This window comes from Physeter macrocephalus, chromosome 8 (genome assembly GCF_002837175.3).
Source record: "Physeter macrocephalus isolate SW-GA chromosome 8, ASM283717v5, whole genome shotgun sequence".
Classification (NCBI taxonomy): Eukaryota; Metazoa; Chordata; class Mammalia; order Artiodactyla; family Physeteridae; genus Physeter; species Physeter macrocephalus.
In genome coordinates this window covers 11,861,584-11,868,186 of record NC_041221.1, presented here as the reverse complement: position 1 = coordinate 11,868,186, position 6,603 = coordinate 11,861,584, and the positions used below count along the sequence as shown (strand labels likewise).

Here is a 6,603-nt window from a genome sequence, read left to right as displayed (position 1 = left end):
CGAGGAAGACACCCGGGTGCCGCGTGGCCAGGACGCCACAGCCCGGGTATGAAGGTGGCCCCGCGCCACCGTGTGCCACGCCAGCTGCTCTGAGGGCTGCCAGGCTTCCTGCCTTGTGCCATTGAGCCGCAAGCCTGACGTGTGTGTGCCCGTGAGCTGCCAGCCCATCGTGCGTGTGGCCCCGTCCTGGCAGCCCTCCGGGTGCTGCCAGCCCTCCTGCCCTGCCCTGGGTGGCCGAGCCTGGGAAGGCGGCCTCTGGGTCGAGGGGCGAGCTCCCGGCGCTCGGCCCGGGGGCCCCCACGCTGTCCCCGAACTTACGAGGCCAGTCCTCGCCCCGCTCTGCGTGCATTGAGGGCAAGTCACTGACTCCCTGAACTGACCCCGTTCAGGTGAAAAGGCCTTCTGCTCCGCAGCTGATCCGTGGTGCCCCGCGTCCCCCAGCCCGAGGCTAAATGGAAGCGAGATGCTCCACCGACAGGCAGGGAAAGGCTCCTCTGCCTCCCGATGAGTGGGCAAGAGCCCCGCGCGGACCTTCCTGGTCCCCCAGAGATGCCCGCGGCCCGCCCCAGACGGTGGCGCGCCCCCTCACACGGCAACGCGATTTTGCCCACGGGGGTAAAGTAAGGCTCTTGTGATGCGGGATATGGTCCTGAGTCATCGGCCGGGACTCGGGAGAGGGGCCGGGGAGACTCGGCCGCAGAAGCGGAGGCCGCGGGAAGAGGGAAGCCGGACGCCAGGCCACGAGCCGAGGGTGCGGGGCCTCCGGCCGAAAGACTCTGCCCGGAGCCTCCGGCGAGAAGCGGGCGGCCCACACCGTGACTGTGGCCTTGAGACTCCCTCCCGATTTGGCCTCCGCAGCTGTGAGGTGACACTCTGCGCTGTCTCAGCCACGCGTCCCTGGCACTTGTTAGGGCAGCGCGGGACAGTCCAGCTTCTTGACGGCGCAGCCTCGGACCTCCACCGTCCCTCCGTGGTCCTGCCAGCTGCCCCGTGACCATCGGTGCCGTGGCCAGAGGTCGGGGAAGGAAGGGGAGGAGGGGAGCCACTCAGGGCTGCGGAGCCAGCTCCCCTCGCCCTGCTGTGCCGTCTTGGAGCCCATTCTTCCTCGGGGGCCCTTCCTGCTGGGCGAGAGGACCCTCCGCCCCCAGCCGGGGGAGGAAGCCCCTCCAGCGGGCCTTTGCCCTTCTCTGGCGCTCGCTGTAGCTGAGGATGTGTCTGTCCCGCTCCAGGCTCTCTCCCCTGGCCTGAGTCGGCCCTGTCCCCTCTCCCACGTGTGGGGACTCTCAGGCCACCCTGCCCCTGAGCACCCAGCACAGATTCTGGGCACCTTGGCACCCTGGCAGTGGCGGGCCTCCCTGCAGGGGGCTCTGTCACACTCCTGGTGACTCCCTGGGAGCCCCTCCTTTGCCTGCAGAGGACATAACTGCCCCAGTCCCTCCTCCCCAGGAGGGCGGGGGACATGGCACAGCTTTCTCCAGGGACGGCTCTTGACCTCGGCAGGCACAGGCCTGGACCCCTGACACGCAGACCCCCTCCTGGCTTCTCCACCCTCTCTAGGGGGCTGGAGTTGGGGAGGGGCTGGGGTAACGTCCAGGGCTGCAAAGTACACAGACTGGGTACTGTCTTTTTAATTTTTTTTTTCTTTCATAATTTAGATTTTGCTGATTGTTTTGAGGATCAGTACACGGACATTTCAATTTGTAGACAATTCTTAACGTATGTACCGAAAATCTAAAAAATCATGTAGCTGTGATTCTTTTCTGAACAGTTATTCCAGTGACTTTCCAGCTTAAAATTTGGAGGCAATTTTCCTTGACGGGATATCAAGTACCAATATCTTCCAATATTGATATGCTGCTACATGGTAAGTCCCACTAATTCACAATTTAATATCACATACACTACATACTCCAATTGTCAGTGGTTCACAGCACATTAACAAAGTTACTAGAAGAACTGGGCTAGCACGACCAGAGATGTTACAGAGTGCACAAAATTCTGCCCAGGAGAGCCGAGATCAAGGGGTGAGTGGTTTGCTTTAGGAAACAATTCTACCAAAAACAACGCGGGAAGAGAAGTAATTTAAAGTGTTCAAGACATTAAATGCGCAACTGACTCCAAACTGCCGTGTAGTATGCTTTGTATTATAGGATATAAAAGCTACCCCCCATCTGTGGAATGTTAAGCTGACACCCAAGACAATCAAAGCCTCCCATATTCAATATCCCGCTATTTTCTCCTTGCACCAAAAAATAAACAGCCAGTGCTTTCACCTCTTAAAAAAGACATGTACCTTCCTCCGTGCCGACAGTGCTCTCGCAAACATGGTGAACATTCCTAAAACCCACCGGACTTTCCGTAAGAGTGGCAAAGCCCCAGCCCCACAAAGGGACACAGCACAAGGGCAAGGATTCCCTGTATGCCCAGGGACAGCGGAGTGGCTATGGTGGGCAGACTAAGCCGATTTTCCGGAAAAAGGCTAAAACTACAAAGAAGATTGCGCTGAGGCTCGAATGCTGGCTCCTAAGAGAGCGCTGGCTCCTAAGAGATGCAGGCACTCTGAACTGGGGAGAGAGAAGAAGACAAAGGGCCAAGTGATCCAGTTCTCAGCTTCACATTTTGTTTTATTATGAAGACAACAAAAATTTGAGACCGTTTACTTCATTTAGCTTCAGTTGGTTTTTTTGGAAGGGAAATACACCAGTGCCATCCATAAAATTCCCCTTGGGAAACTAAAAAAAAAAAAAAAAAAAGCATTTACACTTAAAAAAAGTGGGATGAGGTAGGATTCCCTCCTTTTAAAAAATGTTTCTAGAGCTACTAAAAAACTTGCATTTACAAAATAGTTGATGAAAATATTCCTCTGGATTGTACAAGAAGGGAGACAGGGACCACTGATAGGACTGGGTGTGTGTGATATTAACCAGACGGCTTCTTTCTCTCCTCCTTCATCAGCGGGCAGGCTGTCCTCGTTTTCAGTTTCTCCGTTTTCTGCAGGTAAGTCTTCTTTAGTCTCTTGGCGAGCCACTTCAGCCTGTTTTCCCTTTGCTCCCCTTTTCCCTTTTGTTTGCACTTTTTTTGCCTGAAGATATGTTCTTTCCTGCCACCTTTTCTGACTTCGTTTCCACTTTTGCAGGAGGCGTTTTAGCTGACAACCTCGCCGATCTCCTCTCGGGCTCCTGCTTCACCACTGCCTCAGGGGAGCTGACCTTCCTCTTGGGCATCGTGGCTGCAGGGCCAGCACGTGCCGGGTGCCTGCGGGCTGTGGTGCAGGGGGAGCCTTTGCAAAGCTGGGCTGCCTGGCCGCTGCCAGGGTACTGTCTTAAACAGCACACGTGTATGGTCTCCCGGGGTGGAGGCCAGAATTGGAGATCAGGGTGTGGGCAGGGCTGGTCCCTTCCCAGGGCGGCGAGGGAGAGTCCATCCCCTCCTCCGGCTCCTGGCGTTTGTTTGCCGGCGTCTCTGGGGTTCCTCGGCTCGTACAGGCATCACCCCGATCTCTGCCTTCACCTTCACAGCCTCTTCCATCTGCTTGTGCCTCTGTGTCCAGAGTTTCCTTTCTTTTTTTTTTTTTTTTGATAAAGACACCACCACATGTCCGTGGATTAGGGAGCACCCCGCTGGCCTCATTTTAACATGATCACATCTGTAAGGACATCATTTCCAACTAAGGTCACATTCAGAGGTATTGGGAGTTAGGACTTCAACATATCTTTGGGGGGACACAGTTCAGCCCACCAGAGGGGCAGCTCAAAGCTGCAAGACGAGTCCGGCCCCTCCTTCGTGCACCCGCGTGGCCGTGCCGCCGTTCCCCTTGTCCTGTGGCATCTGACCTCTTGGTTCCTCAGGGACCAGGAGAGTCCAATTTGAGAATCCCGCCTCACTTGACACTTGATGAGCTCACTGTGCACAAAGGCCCCACTCGTGTCCGGAATCACGGCGATTATGGGAGGAAGGGGCAGGCCTGCGTGGGGGATGGCCCAGAAAGTGCCGGCTCAGCCCCTGTGGTGTGAACGCGGGCCCCTCAGGAGCAAAGGCACTGGGGCCATCCTGGGGAGGGGGTTGAGGGGACGCCCAGAGAAGGCACCATCCCCAAGAGAAGGAAGCTGTTGCCACAGTAGGGTGCCAGCGGGGAGCTCTTTGGGAACCAAGAAATAGTCCAAGGAGAGCCATCAGGGTATCCTTCCTGTTGGAAGGCACATATCTAGAAACTTCCACCACTGTGATGCCACATGATCATGAGGGTGTGAAGTGCAGAAGGAAATCTTAGAGCACCCACTACTCCGGCACTTTCTCACCATCCTTGCTTTCAAACCAAACCTCCCTGCCAGGCCTGTTTAGTTTCACCTGTATCCAAGCCAGGCCGTTTTATGTCACCTCCTGGCCTTTCCGACACCCTCCCGGACACCCCCAGGGTGTCACATGCGCTGTCCACCAGGCAGGGGAGAAAGGCTTGGCGGGTTGCTCTTGTTTCATAGGATGGCTTTGAGGGTGGTGACTGTCCGTGTCTTAGTCACACGGATGATAGATGTGTCACGGTGACAGAGGAGCTCGCCTGAGATCTGGAGGCTCTCAGAGGATTTAGAGTTGTCGTTTCGTTACAAACATGCTCTAAACGAGCTCTCCAAAGTAGAGACCTGGATGTCTCTAACCGATTCTCTCCTTCCGCGTCTGCTCTGTGGCCTCACCGGCGTGGACAGCCACAGAGCCAGCAGTCGGCCCGTTTTCTGCTTGGTGTCACTTGGTGCACATGCGGCCACGTGTGCCTGCTCGTGTTGTCCATGGCGACACTGCTGTCCTGTCAGGAACCCCGAAGACGCCCTGCTCGTCCTTCTGAGGGACGATTTAGTGTCCCTGTGGGTTGTAGGTTCTGGTTTCCACGTGTGTCAACATCCCTGTACTTCACTTTTCTTGGGTTGGGGTGAAGTGGAACCTTCTCTAAGTCTTTTTAACTCTTTGTGCTACGCGGAGTCCATCAAGGCCTTTGTCCATTGTCCATGTGGAGATGGTTATATTTTCTTAAAACTTGAATGAACAGGTAAAGGGTACAGGTCTTGAATAAACTCGGGCAAGAGATTTAAGAGCTGAGGTAGGTTTGCAATCTGGCCATTTCCTGTTTAAAAATCCTCTTCGGGTTTTGCTCCGTCCCCTCTTCCCTGGATGGAGCTGAGCAGGGGTGGGTGCGGAGCCCCCTGGGAGATGCCTTCAATTCCTGGTCCCTCCTGCCTGGCCTCCACTGTTCTGCTCCTACGGACCTCATCAGCCTGTTCGTGACCGGGGGATAAGTAGGGTGCCGGATGCTGACATCATCAGTCTGACTGCGGCCCACTTGACTCTAGTGCTAGTGGTCCACTGAGACTGCAGGCTCATCCTCCCCTACTGTCCTGAGGGTTTGTTTACAAGGTGTCTTTTTTTGTTCTTGCCTCCTCACTCAGCCCTTGAAATCTTGGGTAGAAGGAGTGATGTCTGAACCGACCCTGCTTTGCCCTCGGGGCCCACAGGAGCTCGTACGCAGACCAGCATGCAGGCAGGCCTCCTCTGGGTGGGCACCTCCCTCCAACGGTGCGAGTCCTGGACTCTCAGATCCCGACCCAACAGGGTGTCGGCCGCTCCCCACGTACCTTTAACCTGCACAGGCAGGGGGTGGGCATGGGAAGAGCCCAGGGCCCGCTCAGGGTCCGAGACTTCTGCCGCCACGCCCGCCTCCCTTGCCGGCTTTGGGGAGGGTGGGCCCTGGGGTAGGAAGGGACACAGAGCGTGCAGATGGCACCGCTTTCAGATCCTGTGGTCTCTCAGCTGCTTGAACTCGGATTCGAGACCATGTCTTTGAGGAGGACACAGTGTTTTATTGATGATAGCCGCTGACCTTTGTCACATGGGATTCAAGCTGTCAACCCGCAGAGGAGGCGCCCGCGGCCCGCAGTCCATCCTGGCCGAGGGGTCTGTGGGATGGACGGCAGGTTCAAATCCCCTCTGGGGTTGCCTCTGGGCAGCCACTGAGTGTCAAGCGAGGGTGAGAGGGGAGGTCCCGGCGCCAGCAGAGGGGCAGGGGCTCCCGAGAGACAGCAGCTTGTGGGGGGCAGATGATCCAGCCGGTCACAGCAGGACGTGCCCGAGGCGGGGACACAGCAGGCCGGGCGGGAGCAGTCGGGGAGGCAGGGCAGGGACACGGAGGAGGCCGGGCGGCAGCAGGCGGGCTGACAGGAGGGGTGGGCACAGCAGGCGGGTGGCAGAGCAGGGGGTGGCCTCACAGCACACGGGCTCGCAGCAGACAGGCTCGCAGCAGACAGGCGTGCAGCAGACAGGCTCGCAGCAGACAGGCTCGCAGCAGACAGGCTCGCAGCAGACAGGCTCGCAGCAGACAGGCTCGCAGCAGACAGGCTCGCAGCAGACAGGCTCGCAGCAGACAGGCTCGCAGCAGACAGGCTCGCAGCAGACAGGCTCGCAGCAGACAGGCTCGCAGCAGACAGGCTCGCAGCAGACAGGCTCGCAGCAGACAGGCTCGCAGCAGACAGGCTCGCAGCAGACAGGCTCGCAGCAGACAGGCTCGCAGCAGACAGGCTCGCAGCAGACAGGCTCGCAGCAGACGGGCTCGCAGCAGAC

The 6,603-nt window shown here is 57.5% G+C and overlaps 2 pseudogenes; one reads left to right on the top strand and one right to left on the bottom strand.

The window, feature by feature from the left end:
- The first annotated feature begins 2,324 nt into the window (after nucleotides 1–2,324).
- Nucleotides 2,325–2,633, top strand: LOC112063972 (60S ribosomal protein L36a-like; annotated as a pseudogene).
- A 38-nt stretch (nucleotides 2,634–2,671) lies between these two features.
- Nucleotides 2,672–3,224, bottom strand: LOC112063971 (non-histone chromosomal protein HMG-14-like; annotated as a pseudogene).
- Nucleotides 3,225–6,603: the final 3,379 nt, after the last annotated feature.